Source organism: Ornithorhynchus anatinus, chromosome 12 (assembly GCF_004115215.2).
Source record: "Ornithorhynchus anatinus isolate Pmale09 chromosome 12, mOrnAna1.pri.v4, whole genome shotgun sequence".
NCBI lineage: Eukaryota > Metazoa > Chordata > Mammalia > Monotremata > Ornithorhynchidae > Ornithorhynchus > Ornithorhynchus anatinus.
This window is the reverse complement of record NC_041739.1, coordinates 11,954,413-11,976,306: the sequence shown is the minus strand read 5'-3', so window position 1 is coordinate 11,976,306 and position 21,894 is coordinate 11,954,413. Positions and strand designations below refer to the sequence as shown.

The following is a 21,894-nucleotide window of genomic DNA, read 5'->3' as shown; positions in this document are numbered from 1 at the left end:
GGAACTACTTATTACTGAGATGAACAAATGGTATAAAACCGTTGGATGAAAACTTCAATTTATAAAGAGGCTCACCAAACCCAGCACCCTGCCAATTTTATTCCGTCTACACAGCCCTACCTCTACCACTTAAAATCTCTATATGATGTATCATTTGTAAATCTCCCTAAGGTAAATAGCTCATGAGTATTCTGCTTTTCAATACTGAATTAGTGCTAACATTAACAGAGCTTTGCTGGGTGGGACATATAAGCAGAATGGATGGCAATTGGGTAACAAAGTAGTCGCTGCGTGATAACTGTAAGGACCTACATGCAAATCCAAAAGACAAAATAAATTGCATAGAGAGAACAGGTTGGTGAGCCAACAATCAGGGAGGGATCACTCTCCTTGAACAAAGGCTTTGTAAAGATCAAATAAAGCCCTCACACCCAGGGTCAGGGAATTCAATAGGACTGCAAGAGACCATCTTTATGGGTGGCAAAAAAAAAGGTTGAATAAAGTACTGGTCCCATATGAGTCTTTTCAACCACACTCACTGACAGTGCCAGCTTTGAAAATGGACAGCAATATAAATCAACACTGATGATCTCTATATCTCAAACAAGCCATTATTAGTATTTATTAGTATTAGTATTGTGGGAAGAGCACTGTACTAAGCACATGGGAAATTTCGGCAATATAGAATTGGTAGACATGATCTCTGCCCATAATGAACTTACAGTCTAGTTGGGGAGACAAATTAAAATGAATTACAGTTAAGCGATATATGGAAGTGTATAAGAATATGTACATAAATGCTGTGGGGTTGGGGTGAATATCAAGTGCTTAAGGAGTACAGATTCAAGTACATATATGATGCAAAAGGGAGAGCCAACAGGGGAAATGAGCTTATGTAAGGAAGTGCTCTTAGAGGAGATATAATTTTAGGGTGTCTTTGAAGGTGGGGAGATTTGTGGTGTGATGGATATAAGGGGTAGGGAGTTCCAGGCCAGAGAGAGCCATGGACACAAATAATAATAATAATAATGTTGGTATTTGTTAAGCGCTTACTATGTGCCGAGCACTGTTCTAAGCGCTGGGGTAGACACAGGGGAATCAGGTTGTCCCACATGGGGCTCACAGTCTTAATCCCCATTTTACAGATGAGGTAACTGAGGCACCGAGAAGTTAAGTGACTTGCCCAAAGTCACACAGCTGACAAGTGGCCAAGCCAGGATTTTAACCCATGCCCTCTGACTCCAAAGCCCGTGCTCTTTCCACTGAGTCACGCTGCTTCTCGTTAGTAGGGGAGTGTAATAGTAGGAAATCAGGGAGGTAGGGTTGGAGGGGGAGATTAGATAGAATGCCTTAAAGCCGATAATAAGGAATTTCTTCTCATTGTGGAGGTGAACAACCATTGGACATTTTTGAGAAGTGGGGATATGTGAACATAAAGGTAAGGTAGTCTAGAAAATTGATCTGGTAGCAGAGTGAAGTAAGGACTGGAGGGGGAGAGACAGCAGAAAGGGAGGTCAACATGGAGGCTGATATAGTAATCAAGGTGGGCTATGGGATAAATGCCTTGAAGAGAGGAAAGGATAGATCTTAGTGATGTTGTGAAGGTTGAACTGACAGACTGATTTCTTGATAGACTGAATATGTGGGTTGAATGAAAGAAATGAGCTGAGGTTAATGCCAAGGTTTTGGGCTTGGTACCACCAAGGAAGCTGCCAAGGGAGGATGGTGGTGCTGTCTATGGTTATGGGAATGTTACAGGGAGGATAGGATTTGGGTGGGAATATGAAGAGTTCGGTTTTGGACCTGTTAAGCTTGTGGGGTCAGCGGGGCATCCAAGTAGGGATGTCCTGAGGGCAGGAGGAAATATGAGACTGAGAAAAAGGAGAGTGGTTAGGGATAGTGAGGTAGATTTGGGAATCATTAGAGAAGCAGCATGGCTCAGTGGAAAGAGCATGGTCTTGAGAGTCAGAAGTCATGGGTTTGAATCCCAGCTCTACCACTTGTCAGCTGTATGACTTTGGGTAAGTCACTTGACTTCTCTTTGCCTCAATTACCTCATCTGTAAAATGGGAATTAAGACTGTGCACCTCAGTGGGACCACCTGATTACCCTCTATTTACCCCAGCACTTAGAACAGTGCTCCACATATAGTAAGTGCTTAACAAATACCAACATTATTACTATTTTTAGAGATGGTAGTTAAAGATGTGGGGGCAAGCAAATTCTCCAACTGAGTGAGGGTTGATGGAGAAGAGGAGAGGACCAAAAATTGAAGCTTGAAATATTCCCAAAATTAAAATGTGGGAGTCAGAAGAGAATCTGTTAAAAATAAAAAGAAGACAGAAAAGACACAACCAGAGATAGGAGGAGAACCAGGAGAAGACAGTGTCAGTGAAGCCAAGTTGACAATAATTTTCAGGAGAAAGAGTTGATTCACATTGTAAAAAGCAGAAGATAGGTCAAGAAGGATTAGGATGGCATAGACCATTGGATGTGGCAAGAAGGAAGTCACTGGTGAATTTAGTGAAAGAGTTTTCCAAGGAGTTTAGGAAGCAGAAGTAAGATTGCAGGAGATCAGGAAGAGAATTGGGGTTAAGGAACTGGTGGTAAATAGTGAAAACACTACTTGCTCAGAGAGTCTGGACATGATTGGTAGGAAGGAATTGGGGAGACAACTGCAAGGGGCCATGGAGTCAAGGGAGGGGTTTTATTAGGATTTGGGAAACATGAGCTTTTTTGAAAGCAATGAATGGTTGAAGATGGTGTTTAGGGAGGGATTATTGTGGGGCAAGTGTTTTGATAAGGTTTGAAGACATAGGGTTGGAGGCAGAGGGGAGGGGGTAGATTTTGAGACTAGGCAAAATATATCTTCTCCTCTTAAAACATTACTGAAAAGGAGGGGAGAGTCAAAGTTGGGGCAGGAGGAAGGAATGTGTGGAAAATTGCAGGGAAAATTTTATGGAGATAACACCTGATAGTTTCAATTTATAAATAAAATATGCAGCAAGGTCACTAAAGCAAGAGATGGGTTGACGGTGAGGGGAAAAGGGTTAGGAGACCAGAGTTAAAAAACCCAAAACAGTTGGTATATGCAATGGGCATGGGAGTCAATAAGGGCAGAAAAGCATTCTTGTTGGGTAGAAGAGAGGAGAGAGTTGAAGTAGGTGAGGAGAGGTTTAAGGTCGATGAGGTTGGCCTGGTTGTCTGGATTTCCACCAGCAGCTGAGTTAAATTGCCATCATTAGAGCTAAGTCACATACAGATGGTGAAATGTTTTAGATTCCTGAGAGGTTGGTCCTCATCAGACCCAATCAATGTGTTATTTTACACAAAGTATTTGTATTTCCATATGGGTATAAAGCCTTTGACATTTTCAGTGAGAAATGGAAAATGGAATTAGTATCTTTTCCTTTGGCATTTCCATTTGAATTACTGCAGGATGGGAAAAGAAAATCAAAAATTAAGGTCATGAAAAACATGCTAATTATAAACTGCCAGTTAGGAACTGAATTCACCCTTTTGATCTATTTAAGTATGGGAGTTAACTTTCAGTAGCCACAGGTAATTACATTTATTGTATTGCCAATTTCAATAAGGCTGTATACACTTGGCTCAGCTTAAATTCTTAAGCATTTAACAGAACAGCATTTTCTATTCTACTTGGGGGTGTATTCAAATATTTCTCTCTTTTCAGATGTAATCTCCTTGATGACAATAAATATGAATTTTGCTTCTCATGCACCCTCCCAAGTGCTTAGCACAGTGCTCTTTTAGGCTGTGATCCTGTTGTTGGGCAGGAATTGTCTCTATCTGTTGCCGAATTGTACACTTCAAGTGCTTAGTAACGCTCTCCCCGCAGTAAGTGCTCAATAAATATGATTGAATGAATGCTCTGAATTAAGTGGGTGCTCAATAAATACCATTGATGATTAAACCTAACAGTACCTGAGTAACCAGGCTAGAGGATCTAATTTCTATTTAATATCCACATATCAATTGTCTTTGTGGTTAGCTGTGATTTTGCTAAGTAAATGTTTACCTATGAGCACTAGTTTTATGATAATGGTTAGTTAAGCTTATGGCCACTTTTCTCTATGCCCACAGTGTAGTCTCTTCAGGTTCATGGGTTGCTGGATACTTGATTCACAGATTATCCTACAAGCAACGTGGCTTAGTGGATAGAGCACGAGCCTGAGAGTCAGAAGGATCTAGAATCTAAACCTGGCTCCACCATGTCTGCTGTGTGACCTTGGACAAGTCACTTCACGTCTCTGGGCCTCTCAGTTACCTCTTCTGAAAAATGGGTTTTAAGAATGTGAGTCCTGTATGGGACAAGGACTGGGTCCAACCTGTAATAATAATAATAATAATAATGTTGGTATTTGTTAAGCGCTTACTATGTGCCGAGCACTGTTCTAAGCGCTGGGGTAGACATAGGGGAATTAGCTTGTCCCACGTGGGGCTCACAGTCTTAATCCCCATTTTACAGATGAGGGAACTGAGGCACAGAGAAGTTAAGTGACTTGCCCACAGTCACACAGCCGACAAGTGGCAGAGCTGGGATTCGAACTCATGAGCCCTGACTCCAAAGCCCATGCTCTTTCCACTGAGCCACGCTGCTTCTCTGTATCTACCCCAACAATTGGAACAGTGCTTAACCCAGAGCAAGTGCTTAAAAAATAATGATAATACAATGATGGCATTTGTTAAGCTCTTACTATGTGCCAAGCACTGTTCTGAGCACAGGGGTAGATACAAGGTCATCGGGTTGTTTCACGTGGGGCTACAGTCTTAATCCCATTTTATAGATGAGGTAACTGAGGCACAGAGAAGTTAAGTGACTTGCCCAAAGTCACACAACTGACAAATGGCGGAGCAAGGATTAGAATCCATGACCTCTGACTCCCAAACCCGGGCTCTTTCCACTAAGCCATGCTGCTTCTCTAATAATGATGGCATTTGTTTAGTGCTTACTATGTACCAAGCACTGTTCTAAGCACTGGGGTAGTTACAAGGTTATCAGTTTGTCCCACGTGGGGCTCACAATCTTAATCCCCATTTTACATATGAGGTAACTGAGGCCCAGAGAAGTTAAGTGACTTGCCCAAAGTCATACTACTGACAAGTGGCGGAGGTGGGATTCGAATCCACGACCTCTGACTCCCAAGCCCATTCTCTTTCTACTAAGCCATGTTGCTATTAATCAGTATCATTGGTATTATTATTATTATTATCATCTCTGATGGCAACATGCCAGGTTGGTCTTTCCACTGCTTCCCATTTGGTAATGGTTATATATAGATATTATATAAAAGCAGAGAGCTTACATCTGGGCTTTAATTTGATCTTTACCATGTTTTTCAGTTATTGCCACTTGCATTCTTTTAGCTCCATCTCATTCACCTGTGCTGTACAAATATCCTTTTATCCTCAATATTTCCCATATTCCGGTGGACTGACCGTGTTGCTGGACCACATTTTTGTTGTGATTTTCTTGACATCTGAGGTAACTGCTCAAGAATTAGTGGTCGCTGGGGCAGTTCCAGGTCTCACCATCAAGTAGGAGGGTGAGCACTCTCACCGGACGACCAGCTGTTAGCCTGGTCTGAAGCTTGATGAAATGACACACTACATCCTGTTTACCCGTCACTGGAAAGACACGCTGAATTTTTCAGTCAAGACTTTGATGGCAGCTTTCAGTTCTCTACTGCCATGGAAAATCATTGGTTTCATGTGGAGTTGCCTTAGAGCTGGAAGATTCACGACCCCATTACTCATCTTTAATCTGACAGTTTAGAGTTGTTCCAAAGATCTGGCCACATCCCTGAGAACGTACCTCTACAATAGAGTGGCTTCTGAAGGCTGAGGATATCAAAGCTGTAGGTGGAAGTGTTTCTGATTGGACTAGACAGATCTAAAACAATTTATTATCCTTATCATATTAATGTCATACATAATATCTTAAGAATATATAATTGATGATGCTATGTATTAATACTAATTATGGTACTTGTCAAGTGCTTACTATGTGCCAAGCACTGTTCTAAGCACTGCAGTAGATATGTTAATCAGTTTGGAGACAGAACCTGTCCCACATTGGGCTCATACTCCTAATCCCCATTTTTTACATTTGAGGCCCAGAGAAGTTAAATGATATGTCCAAGGTCACATAGCAGACCAGTGGTAAAGCAGGAATTAGAACCACTGACCTTCTGACTCCCAGGCCCGTGCTCTACCCACTACACAATGCTGCTTGTCTTGATCACTGTTAATATTGTTATTCGAATTAACTATGTTACTTTTCAGTGCTTTCATGGTCACAAGCACTTGGCAAAGCCCTGGGTTCAATACAAGATAATAAATAAGATCAAACACAGTTTCTGTTCAACACAGAGCTCATGGAATTTTATTCACCTTTACAGATTAGGAAACAGTGGTATAGTTTAGTAATTTGCTGAAAGTCATTATGCCGAGCACCTCATGCAGCCAGAGGTAGATCTCTGGTCCCATGCTCCTTCCATTAGGTCATTTTGCCTCATTGTGGTAAAATCGATTATAAGAAACTGAATCCATTACCAGTCGCTCAATCAATGGTATTTTCTGAGCACTTACAGTCAGGGGCAGTACAGTACAATAGCATGGGAGGTCATGTTTCCTACTCACAAGGAGCTTACAGAATAGATGCGGGGGTACAGACTTTAAAATGGGAAGAGTCTAAGCATCTGTATATATACATAAAAATCTGTGGCCTGACGGTGGGGTGAATATTGAGGGCTTAAATAATAAGATCCAAGTGCACAAATAACACAGAAGGAAGAGTGAATAGGGGAAATAAGAGTTTAGCTTAATGGAAAGAGCATAGACCTAGGAGTTAGAGAATCTGAGTTCTAATTCCAGCTTTGCTAAATGTTTGCTGTGTGATCTTGGGTAAGCTATTCAACTTCTCTAAGCCTCAGTTCTCCTGTTTTCCCTCCTATTTAACTTGTGAGCTCCATGAGACACAGAGATTGTGTCCAACATAATTAACCTATATCTACCCCAGTGCATGGAACAATATTTGACACATAAACACTTAAGAAATACCATAAAAAAGAAGTTCACTCAGACAAGATGTGATCTTAATATGGCTATGAAGGTGGGGAAAGTGGTGGTCTGCTGGATATGAAGGGAAGGGACTTCCATGCCACAGGGAGGCCATGGGTTAGGGGTGTTGGTGAGATACATGGCATAGAGGTACAGTGAGCAGTGATGATGGAGGAGAAAAGAGTATAGGCTGTACTGTAGTAGAGGATCACCAAGGTTAGGAGAGAGTTGATTGGGTGCCTTAAAACCAATGCTGGTGGAACATCCAAATAGAGATGTCTTGAAGGCAGGAGGAAATGTAAAACTGTAAAGAAGGAGAGTGGTCAGGGAGGGTTAGGTAGATTAAGGAAGCATCAATTCCACAATCATATCAAAGATATTAATTGAGCACTTACTCTGTGCCAAACAATGTACAAAGTGCTTTGGGGAGTATGATACAATAGAGTTGGTGGACATGTTCCCTGTAAATCCAGGAAATTACAGTCTAGAAGGGGAGAGAGACATGAAAATAAATCACGGATAATTGCTGGGGAGGAGAGACTGAGGTGATCATCTACTTCATTCATTCTCTTAATCATATTTATTGAGCATTTACTGTGTGCAGAGCACTGTACTAAGCACTTAGAAAGTACAATTCAGCAACAGAGACAATCCCTACCCAACAATGGGCTCACAGTCTGGTAATTAAAGGGTATAGATTCAAGTGCACAGGAAATGCAGAAGGGATAGAGCATAGCAACGATGAAGCATTAGTTGGTGAAGGGATTCTGGAGGAGATGTGAATTTAATAAGGCTTTGAAGGTCGGGAGAGTAGTGGTCTGTCATAAATTCATTCAATCGTATTTATGGAAGGGGAAAACCAGGAGGAGATCGTGGGCATGGGCATATTTTGGGCAAGGGGTTGAGTTTGAGGTACAGCAGGTTGGCTACATCGTAGTAGGAAATCATCAAGGTAAGGAAGGGAAGGACAAGCTGATTGAGTGCTTTAGAGTCAAGGGTAAGGAGATCCTGCTTGCTGCAGACAGACGCTGATGGGCCACCTCTGGTGGTTCTTGAGGAGTGGGATACATGGACTGAAAGGTATTTTAGAAATACGATCAGGGCAGCAGAGTGATATATGGTCTAGAGAGGGGAGAGACAGGAGGCAGGGAGGTCAGCAAGGAAGCTGATACAGTAATCAAGGCAGTATGTGATAAGTGCTTGAATCAACTTGATAGTAGTTTGAATGGTTAGGAAAGGGTGGATTTTCGAGATATTATGAAGGTAAAACCTGCAGGATGTGGTGCCAGAATATATATGTGGGATGAATGGGAGAGATGAGTCAAGGAAAATGCCAAGGTTATGGGTTTAGGAGACAGAAGAATAGTGGTATTTTCTTCAGTGGTAGGAAGGCCATGGGGAGTACAGGGTTTAGACGGACATTTGCATAGCGATAGTATTTGAAGCCATGGTAGTGAATGAGCTCTCCAAGGGAGGGGATGTAAAGGGATAATAGAAGGGGACCCAGAACTGAGCTTTCAGGGACACCCATAATTAGAGGGCAGGAGATGGAAGAGGAGCTAGTGAAAAAGAATGAGAACAAGTGGCCAGTGAGAGATAGTAAGAGAACCAGGAGAGGTCAGTTTTGTTGGAACCAGAGTTAGTTAGATAAAAGTTTCAGAAGGGATTTTCCACAATGTTGAAGACAGCTGAGAGGTTGAGGAGGATTGGGATGGAGTAGATGCCCTTGAATGTGGCAAGAAGGACATCATTGGTGACCTCCATGGAGTGAAGGGGATGGATGCTAGATTTCAAGGACTCAATGGAGAATTGGAGAAGACAAAATAGAGGCAGTAGGTTAAGGCAGCTTGCTCAAGGAGCAGTGTCTCCTAGTGGATAGAGCAAGGGCTGGGAATCAGAAGGACCTGGGTTCTAATCCCAACACCTCCACTGTCTGCTGTGTGACCTTTGGCAGGTCACCTAAGGTCTATGTGCCTCATTTACCTCATCTGTAAATGGGGATTAAGACCAGGAGCCCCATGTGGGATAGGGACTGGGTCCATCCTGATTACTTTGTACCTACCCCAGTGTTTAGAACAGTGCCCACCACATAGTAAGCACTTACCAAATACCATAAAAAAAGGACTCTGGGGAGGAGGGGTTGGAGGAAGATGGGGCATAAACTGGAAGGTGTTGTGAGGTCAGGGGAGAACTGTTTTAAGGCTAGGAGATACATAAGCATGTTTGAAAGGAGTGGGGAAGTCTGCAATTAGTCCAGTTAGAATGAAACCTATATTAAAATACTGATTGGGTGGAAAGGACACCAAAGCACTTGAAGATGCAGGGATATAGAGGACATAGTGGACATAGAATCTGACTTCAAGAGGGGGATCCTGGGTCAAAGAGACAAGGTCACAGAGACTGATAATCTTTTAGACTGTAAACTCCTCCCTCTAGACCGTAAGCTCTTCGGGAACATGTCTTTCAACTCTGTTATATTGTACTGTAAGTATATCTAAGTACTCACCAAATGACCATTACCTATTTCTTGGAAGATGGGGTGTCTGACCTTAGTTCAGGAACCAATCCAACATCTTAACCATTGTTTCTTTGGAAAAATGTGTTTGAGCCTACAACCATTTCTACCGAGGTCACAGTTTCCAAGAACAATTAGGTCATAAATCCGAGGAATAGCGGAGTCTTGTTACGGTGTTACACTTGATGCTTACCCCAAGGAAGCCTTGCTGTTGTTCTTCCTATTTGTCCTTTATCTACCACTCTGCAGAGAACACATGCCGTGTCTATTTGCAGCCTTGAGGTCCATTACGATTCCAGGGAAACAGTTGATGATGTTGTACAGTAATTGGTCCATATGGGCTCTGACAGTGTCTCATCAGCAGTAGTTAGCAATTAGGTAACTTGATAGCTGTTATGATTAGCTTTTTCTCATTTCTTCTTGAAGATGGAAATGATGTGACTATACTTGAAATTCTGAAGCATCCTCAGTCTTTCATTAGTTGAGGAAAAAGCCCAGGTAGGCCTTGGATATTATTAAGATCTCAAATATGAAACATGGTAAAAAATACTCATATCCTTTTTTTTTTCAATCAGAACTCCGGATCAGGATGTTTCAATCCTGTTGTCATCAACCAAGAGCACATATGTGGGATGAAGATAGAGAATCCGCTATCATTACCAATAATGTTAAATGTTAGAGCTCTGAGGATAAACCTTATCTCATGCTAAAGAGAGAGAGGTGAATATACCCATCCCCAATCTATCTCTCCTGACAAATTTCATAAATCCCTCTAAATCTGCCAATTTCTCCCTTTCTGGAGAATTTATCCTCTCCAATTTAAATAAGAAAGGGCTGTTAGTTTCTTCTGATGGACCTTCCTCTACTTTTCACCTTCAGATTTCCATTTCCATTTCTCCAAGAGAGACCAAGAAAAGGTTGAAAAATACTCTGGACACATAGATGGAGGTGGGATATACTTCCAAGGGGACTGTTGGTTTATCTCAGCTTCTCGTCAATGGAGTTGGTAGATGGTCCTTCATGTCAGAAACCCTTTTGAACTTGATGAAGAGTTTCTCTAATCTCACACAATGAATGCCACTATCAGTGGGTTTAAAGGAGATTTATCACTAGGCAGCACAGTCCTTATACCATATTGGAGATGTCAAAGAGCAATGGAACACAGTAAGTTAGCCCATGGGGTTCCAGAGTGTAGATGGAGATGTTTTACAAAAGGACAAGCCAAACATGAAATCGGTATATAAGGGACGACTCACTCCTTCCCTCTGATTTGTCTCTTTTCTGGAAGGTGAGATAAATAATTACAGTCTGATCATTAATCAGACTTTTCAAAGAACACATGAAATGCCAAATAGGATACCTAAACAAAGGGTGTTAATTAATGCGACAAAACAAATTCAGTGTATTCACTTTGGTTCGTTGAAATGACTTCCTTTTTATGTCTTGTAATTTAGGAGAAAAGTAATAATAGGTTTTGTGTGTGGAGCTAAAATTATAAAATATTATACAACGTCTGGGTTTAAACAAGGTTTCATATCTATTTCATTCACTATAGAGACAATAATCAAGGCAAATGTTTGGTACAGCCAATAAGTAAGTGGAAGGGAAAGAAAAATAGTTTTCTTTTCTGTGTATGCTGGATTATACTTATCTACTAGGCTAACTGAATCTATTCTGGTAGAAGCCATTATATTAGATGCTGTCAGGATTAAAATCAGGCAGATCTCACAGGTTCCTGTGTAGAATCCTTTTTCCCTTCCTCCTTTTCGTGCATGTTAGAATTGGGCTTAATAGCTATAAAAGGTTGTGAGATCTTCTGGGAAAGAGTTTAAGTATAAATGGAAAAACGATGTTCCCTGCAACTTCTCATTTGTAAAACCTGAATCCTTATCATTAATAGATTCTCACTTCCATATGGGAGGGAAAAGACATTTCTCGTAAAATCAAAAATCGTCATATGAAATTGACTTTTACCTCCTGGAAAACCTTATCGAGGGAAAGTTTGCAGAGATATTGTAAGTGATCGCTGCCTAAAGGAGTTTATGTAGTTTTAAAGAGGAGCTGAGTTTTACATACAGAAAAATGTCTGCAGCCTTTGCAAGTGGCTATGTGGAAAACAAATGAAACAAATGAATGCCTTGGGAAAAAAAATTTGAACGGTGATAGTATCACATTGCTACAGCACACTATTTATTTGAAATTTAAATGACCCACATCTTCTACTTATTTCAACAACATTAACACTAACTTGCACATTACAAGAAATCCAGGGAGCATGGAAAAAAAACTAAAGTAATAACTTTGAGCTAAGATCACCATGAGTATTGTAATAATGATTACAAATACTAATTTGTTAAGCACTTACTATGTGTCAAGCAATATACTGAGTGTTGGGTTAGATACAAGATTAGCAGATTGGACACGGACCTTATCACACATGGGGCTCACACACAAATTACGATAGAGAATGGATTTTGGATCCCCATCTAACCGTTGAAGAAACTGGGGCACTGGAAGTTCAGAGACTTGCCCAAGGACACACAACAGATTAGAACCCAGCTCCAACGATGCCCAGGCTCTTTCCACTAGGTCACGCTCCTTAGAGCCTTCACCTGCCCTTGCCTTTATCTAACACAGGCAAAATCACATAAATGTCTGTAAATAAACACAGGAACAGAAAGCCACACAATGTCAGGTGCTTTATAATTTCCTTTTAATGTGAAGTCTCTAAGGAAAACACAGTAATCACCTGCTTTCTATATTTACTTCATACACTCTAGTCTTTATATGCTATTGACAGAAAAAATCAGTGGGCTTGACTCCACTTAATATAAGGTTCATTCCAATGATGCGATTCTTTACTGGTCCCTCAGGCTATTTGCATAAGAACCACCCAAGTTCTCTTAGCACCATGGCTACTGCCTATTACGGGAGGCAGCTTTGGAAGCTGCATTAAATCTCTCGGGTCATTAAGGATGTCCTATTTAGGGAGTATCCCTGCAGATCAAATGGCTAACGACTCATTCTGCAATATAGGCCATGTCTGCTCATAGACAAGCATATTTTGCGAAGAGATTTTTCCTTAGACAATTCAGTGCTTTACCCTAATTGGCATGTAACAACTCATTTTAGGATCCAAACTTACATTTAGAAGGAATCACCCAAGTGGGAGTGACCCAAGCGAACAAGATTGACATCTCTGGAACCCCATGGTCCTAGCCCTACCTTTAGTATTCTTAGGTTCCCATGACATTCTTTCATTCATTCGTATTTACTGAGTGCATACTGTGTGGACTCAATTTGTACGGTACAATACAACAATAAGTGGACACATTCTCTGCCCACATCGAGTGACATCGGGTTGTCTTTGGGTCAGATCGAAAGGCTGAATTTGGGGCTGATCCATGAAGGTAAAGCAGCGTGGTTTAGTGGAAAGAACATGGGCTTGGGAATCAGGGGATGAAGGTCTCTAATCCCAGCTCTGTCACTTGTTTGCTCTGTGACCTTGAGCAAGCCATTTAACTCCTCTGGGCCTCATTTACCTCACCTGTTAAATGGGGATTAAGACTGTGAGCCCCATGTGGGACCAGCTGATTACTTTGTATCTACCTCAGTGCTTAGAATGGTACCTGGCACATAGTAAGCCCTTAACAAATAACATAATTATTACGATGTGGCAAAAAGTCCTAAAAAAGACTGACACACTATTCTGCACAGTGTGCAAATAAATAGTACGCTTCCCTTTGGCACTATTGATATAGGATTACAAGTTGTCAGTTTTATTCTGATTCCACTCCGATTTTCAGTTCATCTGTCTCCTGTCTGGTATGGCTATGGCACTGGACACCTTTATGTCCAGTGCTTGTATTTTCAGACCATGGTCTCCCTCTGTTTCAGCTCCTGTATCTATCATGGTTTAAGAGCAGCATTTGATTTCATAAGGACCTGGGAAGTGGTCACAAAAGATTTGAAACAGTGGCCTTTATGACCTTCCCCAAGATGGTAGTGATCTATAAATGCTCAGGTGAACTTGGAGTACTTCCACAAAACAATGCCTATGACATCATTATGAGATATCGTATGGCCAGTGTAGTGAATATGATGTCACAGCCATCTTTTTTCTGGTTTCCCTGGCTACCACCAGTGGCCACCTTCACTGGGCCCTCCCCCTCTCCCTTTCCCTCTGCTCCTCCCCCCTCCCTTCCCCTCCCTTCAGCACTGTGCTCGTCCGCTCATTTGTATGTATTTTTATTACCCTATTTATTTTGTTAATGAGATGTACATCCCCTTGATTCTATTTATTGGAATTGTTTTTGTCTGTCTCCCCCTATTAGACTGTAAACCCGTCAATGGGAAGGGATTGTCTCTATCTGTTGCCGAATTGTACATTCCAAGTGCTTAGTACAGTGCTCTGCCCATAGTAAGCGCTCAATAAATACTATTAAATGAATGAATGAATGTACCCGGCACTGTTTTCCAATTTACCTCATCAAGACTCTCCAGTGGTTGCCCACCCACCTCAGCATCAAACAGACTCCTTATTAATTTGATCGTATTTATTTAGCGCTTACTGTGTGCAAAGCATTGTACTCCTTAGCAGAGGTTTTGAAGCACCCCATCACCTTGTCCCCTCTTCTGTTACCTCCCTGATTTCCTACTACCACTCTGCCCGGACACTTATCTCCTCTAATGCAAACCTACTCACTGTATCTTTATCTCCTCCATCTCATCCGTATCTCACCTCTGTCCTGGAATGCTCTCCCACTTCACATCCTACAGGTGATCATTCTCCCCACCTTCAAAACCTTATTAAAAGCACATCTCCTCTAAGAGGCTTTCCTCGACTATGCCCTTATTTCTTCTTTTTTCATTCCCTTCTGCATTACTGTTGCACTTGGATCTGAACCCTTCATTCACGCCTCCCACAGCCTCACAGCACTCATTCATTTATATGAATGTCTTTCTCCCCCTCTAGACAGTAACTTCACGGTGGGCAGGAAACCTGCCTACGGAACCCTGTTGTATTTTCCCAAGCACTTGGTATAGTCCTCTGCATATGGTAAGCCCTCAACGAATATGATTCACTGAATGATTGATTGATTAAATATTAAACATAATACTTCTGACTTTTCACTTCATTTTCTGGGTAATAAGCCACAATATCTCCCCTTCTCAAATCTGATTTGATTTTCACCCCTTGGCTTAAGGGTGGAATATGGAACACTTGGATTTCAAACTCTAACACCCTTCTCAGAACAGGACACAGCAAATTATTTATTTTCCATCTTGAATGACAAATTCAGCCATATTTACAAACAAAACCGTTCTTTACGTAATTTTTTTTCTTACTATCTGTCTTTTGTGATCAAGAATACAAGTGAAGTTAGTAACACATTCTAGTTCCAAGGGTCTTGAAATATGTTGAGATGAGGTAATTCAGATCTTTTCAGACTATCATTTTACCTGATAGACTGGCAGATGAATCTTTAATGGCAAAAGACAGACAGTAAAGGTTACAGAAGGTTAGAGAGTAATCAAAAAGATGCATACTAAATCCAATGAATCCCACTCAGGAATCTGCCAGATAGTGCTTTCACTCTTGACTAATACCAATTCAAGACATTCCTGCTATTTCAATCAATTCTAGTAGCCATTAAGAGAATTAGTACAGGGTAAAATGAAGTCACCAGCTCAAAGGTTACTTTATTCTCCTATCATTTGCAGTAATAAAAACTGGCTGGCTTTGAAAATCAACATATATAACTAGGGAAGGAATGAAGGAATCTGAAAGCTCATAAAACAACCTAAGTACATGTTTCAGAAATATCCTTACAATAAATATTATATAAATGTTAAGTGCAACCAACTGTGCATTTTTCCTTCACGTACTGCAAATGTTACAATTTGCTGTTGGCATTTGAATATAATTACTGATTGGAAATGGAATATTTGAAAATGTTAATCAGCATATACTTCCTGCACAGCTATCCATGTTGGAATTTTAAGTTATTGATGGATATTTAAAAATGGCAATTTAAAAAAAAATAGATAGGATATGATACGTTCAACAGTCCGGCTCAGCATATTTTCCCAAATTACCAAAATAGTAAAAAATATTTTTAACATAAATAATCTAAGGCCATAGACTTAATAGGCTGTGCCCATAAAACCAACAATTAATATGACTCAGTGCATCCCACTGCCAAGTTAATGACTGTGTAAAGCAGAAAACAGTGATGTTCATTCCCAGGCATAAGCAACACATGGGAAGAATTTCATCTAGGAGGAATACATCCTGGGAAGGCTTCCTGGAGTAGAGGAAAATTGGCATGTTCTTTAAGCAGGTTGAAGGGTTAGAGGTTGATGCATTTGAGGGAGAAGATTATTTTATATATGTCAAACATTTTGAATAAAGGCTGGAAAGAGGGAGAGGGAGCAAAGCAGGAATCAGAAAGAAATTTTGACCTAGAAAGATTCAGGAAATGGACTCCAAGGTATCTGTGGGCAGGAAACATATCTTCCAATTCTGTTGTGTGTTGCAGGCCACTAAGCCCCGAGAAGCAGCATGGCTTAGTGGAAAGGGCATGAGGTCGTGGGTTCTAATACTGGCTCTGCCACTTGTCAGCTGTGTGACCTTGGACAAATCACTTAACTTTTCTGTGCCTCAGTTACCTCATCTGAAAATGGGGATGAAGAATGTTAGCCCCACGTGGGACAACCCGATTACCTTGTATCTACCCCATCACTTGGAACAGTGCTTGGCACATAGTAAGCTCTTAACAAATACCACCATCATTATTATTATTGTATGTTGTACGTAATCAATGAAGCATTGGTATTTATTGAGCATTACCTATGTGCAGCAGAGCACAATATATCGTAATACGTTATGATTCCTGTCTAAAAGGAGCTTATGTTCTACAGAGGATTTGTAGTCTACACTCTAGATCCGTGAGAGTAGGTATCCTCATTCAACTAGGGGATTGAATATCTTCTGAATCATGCTGTTCCAAAATCAGTTCTAGATTTAAACCGAAATCCTAAGATGCAAGTGCTTATCTTTTTATTCTAAATGCAAGAGGAGCTTCTAAATGAATTAGAAAAAAAATCTGAATATTTCAGGTGAGAATTTGGGGAAAATCCTGCGTTATTACATTGAACAATGAGTGCATATAGAATATAAGGTAACACAGTGAACATTTTTGGTTTACCTCAATATAGAATAGTAGTACATCAGTTGGAATGGGGTTAAATGCTTTCAGTTCAAAACTGCTAAGGGGTCATGCCAAATACCTTCCTTATAGTTACCTTTGTGAACTTGACCATATGCGGGGTCTTCTTTGAATACAAAGGGCAACTATATATTCTTTTGTTTTGTTAAAGGGAAAAAGATGCAAATTGGAAAACATCACATTGAATATTATCTTTAAAATCTGGCTAAGCTTACTGGCTAACCGTTGCCCTTAAATTCTACAGTTTGGGGAAGATACCTTAAAAATGATCAAATAAAAGCATTTATTTCCTCACTATTTAACTAAACATAATGAATTTTCTACTTCAGTTATTCCATTTTATGAGATAATTAATATAAATACAGCCGATATCGTATCACGGAGCTGCAGCTGCTTATCTCACAGCCTCAAATTAATGTTCCATACAGACATTCTGCCCGGGATTAATGAATCATAAAATTTAAAATGCTTTCAATTAAATTATGTTTTCACAAAATAAATCTGATCTTATTGTTTTATCTCCATACGATAATAGGGCTACTCACACTCAGCCAGCAAGCAAGTGACTGAATAAAACTATAAATAGAACAGAGCACATTACACAGTGAAAATTTATAATGGAAGGTATTCATGGACTTTGGAATGTTTTTTCAGTGTTATAGAAATATTATAGCGATCTATATTTTAAACAACCTGTTATGTGTGTACATGTCAGTGTGTACGTGTGACATTGTGGCACTAGAAAACCTATGAATTCAACAAGTAAATTAAGAAGTCCAGGGAGAGAGACGGAAAGGAGAAAGGTTAGTGGGCGACTGTCTTTGATTACCGTGTCCCACCACTCTAAAGTCAGAGAGCAAGAGTTGGGGGCTCTGGGCAAACTAACAGTAGCTGGACACCAGGAAGCATTGAGGGGAGAAGAGTTACAGATTTGTGATTATTTAGAGAAGCAGTGTGGCCGAGTGGCTAGAGCATGGACCTGGGAGTCTGAAAACCATGAGCAAGACTGAGCTCCTCATCTTCCCTCCCAAACCCGGCCCTCTCCCAGACTTCTCTATCACCGTGGATGGCACGACCATCCTTCCCGTCTCTCAGGCCCGCAATCTCAGTGTCATCCTTGACTCGTCTCTCTCGTTCACCCCACACATCCTATCCATTACCAAGACCTGCCGGTTTCACCTCTACAATATCGCCAAGATCCGCACTTTCCTCTCCACCCAAACGGCTACCTTACTGCTACAGGATCTCATTATATCCTGGCTAGACTACTGTGTCCGCCTTCTCTCTGACCTCCCTTCCTCCTCTCTCGCCCCGCTCCAGTCTATTCTTCACTCCGCTGCCCAGCTCATCTTCCTGCAGAAACGATCTGGGCATGTCACTCCCCTTCTTAAACAACTCCAGTGGTTGCCTATCAACCTCCGCTCCAAACAAAAACTCCTCACTCTAGGCTTCAAGGCTCTACATCACCTTGCCCCTTCCTACTTCTCCTCCCTTCTCTCTTTCTACCGCCCACCCCGCATGCTCCGCTCCTCTGCCACCCACCTCCTCACCGTCCCTCGGTCTCGCCTATCCCTCCGTCGACCCCTGGGCCACGTCCTCCCGCGGTCCTGGAACGCCCTCCCTCCTCACCTCTGCCAAACTGATTCTCTTCCCCTCTTCAAAACCCTACTTAAAACTCACCTCCTCCAAGAGGCCTTCCCAGACTGAGCTCCTCTTCTCCCTCTACTCCCTCTGCCACCCCCCCTTTACCTCTCCACAGCTAAACCCTCTTTTTCCCCTTTTCCCTCTGCTCCTCCACCTCTCCCTTCCCATCCCCACAGCACTGTACTCGTCCGCTCAACTGTATATATTTCCATCACCCTATTTATTTTGTTAATGAATTGTACATTGCCTTGATTCTATTTAGTTGCCATTGTTTTTACGAGATGCTCTTCCCCTTGACTCTATTCATTGTCATTGTTCTTGTCTGACCGTCTCCCCCGATTAGACTGTAAGCCCATCAAATGGCAGGGACTGTCTCTTTCTGTTGCCGACTTGTTCATTCCAAATGCTTAGTACAGTGCTCTGCACATAGTAAGCGCTCAATAAATACTATTGAATGAATGAATGAATGAAGAACCTGGGTTCTAATTCCATCTCTGCCACTTGCCTGCTGTGTGATCTTGTGAAAATCACTTAACATCTGTGCCTCAGTTACCTCATCTATAAAATGGGGATTAAGACTGTGAGCCCAATGTGGGACAGAGTCTGTGTCTAATCTGATTAATTTATACCTACTCCAACACTTAGTACGGTGCTTGGCACATAGTAAGCACTTAACAAATATCATAAAAAAGAATGGAAGAGGGATAAAGGAGAGAGCAGGGGCAGGAGTCCTGTCCTTGGAATCCCCACCTCTCTCATCTCAAGGCGTTCCACTGAGTTCTCCAAAGGTGGACAAATCTAAAGCAGTCAGAATCCACCTGCTCCCATAAATAAATGGGAGGAGAGCTTGTCTTACTTGGTGGATGCTCAATAAGTGTTATCAATCATCTGACTGAAGGTTAAGCATAGTTCCTGAAATGTAGGGAGGTTAACATGGTTTTGCTGGACTCACAGCCTATTCTACCAGTGAAATTTCAATGGATAAATCCTGCTGTTGTAGAGAAGCTATTTTACAGTTCCAAAGGACACAGGCTTTTTCCCCAAACTGACTGGTCAGCCAACTCATCTCCAATTTGATTAACTTCCTCTGGAGAAACTGCAGGGTAATTGGCTACATCATCCAAATTGCTCCAAACTTCTGAAAGACTTTCATCACATATAACTTTTAAGTTATTTTTTTCTGTATTTTCCAACTTTTAAAAAATTTTCATCAGATCCCAGACCCCCTCCCCCATTATAAATCTTAAACTATCTAAAAGCGCTCCTCTGAAATGCTAATTCAAATATAAACTCTTATTGACTCATAGTGTTCCAGCTCAGTGACAGAATGGGAAGTTACCAGATATTAATCCAGGAATCGTGTCTAGAAAATGGAAACTGAATGAAAATGCAGTTTTTCATTCTCAATATAACGATTTAGAGAAATCATTATATCAAGAGTGAGTGTATCTTCTATTTAATCCATGCCAAGGGTCAGGAACTCATAGCTAGTAATGTCTTTCTTGGCCCTTAAGAATACTACTTTATTCTGGGGGACGATCACCTCCACAGACTCAGCAGTCTGGAGATGACCACTCTCCAGACCAGATTGACTTGGCACTGTGAGAGTGATGCAGCAGTGTGGCTAGGTGGAAAGAGCCCGGGCTTGGGAGTCAGAGGTCATGGGTTCGAATTCCAGCTCTGCTACTTGTCAGCTGTGTGATTGTGGGCAAGTCACTTCATTTCTCTGTGCCTCAGTAACCTCGTCTGTAAAATGTGAGCCTCATTAAGACTGTGAGCCTCATGTGGGACAACCTGATTACCCTGTATACCCCAGCGCTTAGAACAGTGATCTGCACATAGTAAGCACTTAACAAATACCAACATTTTATTAACTTTGTCCCCACAGCAGAACTCTATATAGGAAGCTGGGTGGGAAGTAGCAGGCCTGCATTATGCCTGCTGAGGGCAGTCAAGGTGGCAACTCCAATCCTTGCCCTCCGCCGGTAGGACGTGTTCCCATCTGGGCCAGGATTAGAGGCATTCCCTTCCTCCTCAGCAGATAGTGGGGTGAACCGGGACTGCTTTCATCACATTGACCTAGATGGCTCCTTTCAAGGAAAGTAGGGCCCAGGCAGGCTAGTCAATCTCAATAAGAAAGGGTAACATTCATTCCTGGTGACCTACATGCAGACAGTGAAGTGCAGAGACAGGTCCACAAACAACCCCCTTGCCAGGTACCACATTTCTTTCACACATTGAAGGAAACAACTTACCCCTTACACATACCTGGTCCACAGGAGTGACAATTTCACAGAAGGATGGGGAAGGAGTGAGCCGTGAAAAGAGCAAGCCTGGTGTTTTGTCATTCTGGCACCCACTCTTTCCCCTTCCAAAATGAATCGGGAATAGGTTTCTCGGTTGTTTCTCCGTGTCTCCTTCTTCCTCTCTAATCTCTCTTCTTTCTTCCCCTTCCTCTACTTTCCTCATCTCCTTCCTTCCCACCTTTTCTGTTGTATGACAGACTCTTTGCACAAAAGTACTCAGATTTTCTTCTGCACAAAAAGGGAGCAGATTCCTGAATAATGCTCGCACTTGCCTTGCTTGGGTAATAGACCCAATTCCCAATAAAACATGAAATATTAACTAGGTCCTCCTGTGGTTCCAAATTGTGTAGACCCACCCTGAGTACTCCCCTTATCCCCTTCTGAGCAGTCATAGTCCTTTCCTCCTAAATACTATGGAATGAATGAATTAGGAGGGAGCTCAAGTGCCAGGTCTCTGGCCTTGTAGTATTAATGATAATCGAGGTATTCATTTGGCACTTACTATGTATCAAGCACTGTACTAACTTCTGAAGTAGATACAAGATAACCAAGTCCCACATGGTGCTCCCAATCCAAGTAGGAAGGAGCACGGATACTGACTTCCCATTGTGCAGATCAGGGAACCGAAGCATAGAGAAGTTTAAGTAACTTGCCCAAGGTCACACAGCAAGGTAAGTGTTGGAGGATTAGTACTCAGGTTCTCTGACTCCCAGGCCCATTCTCTTTCTACTTAGGCCACAATGCTTTTCAGTTCCTGTAGACTTTGGGGTGGTCTAAGAAACCTGCCGAAGGCTTCAGACACCACTAGGCAGGATGAGTCTGGCTGAGCTAGATTTCTGGTTCAGAGGCTCAAGAGGTGTGGAGACCCCACAGAATTGCTTCAGAGGGCAGTACCTTAGTCCAGATTCCAGTCCAGATCCCAATCTTCCCTGCCTCTTGGAACAAAATCCTAACATATTCATAGAACCATGGGATTTAGGAACTCTGGTCCCTCACTGGCCTAACAATCTAATAACAAAATAATAGTATTTATCATTATTATTATTATGCTATTTGTTAAGTGCTTACTATGTGCCAAGCTGTTCTAAGTGCTGTGGTAGGTACAAGGTAATCA

General features: G+C 41.6%; 1 protein-coding gene across 2 annotated transcripts in view; it reads right to left on the bottom strand.

Moving 5' to 3' along the window:
* Positions 1 to 21,894, bottom strand: part of SPOCK3 (SPARC (osteonectin), cwcv and kazal like domains proteoglycan 3) — a 320,500-nt gene that overhangs the window by 21,814 nt on the left and 276,792 nt on the right. The window lies entirely within an intron of this gene.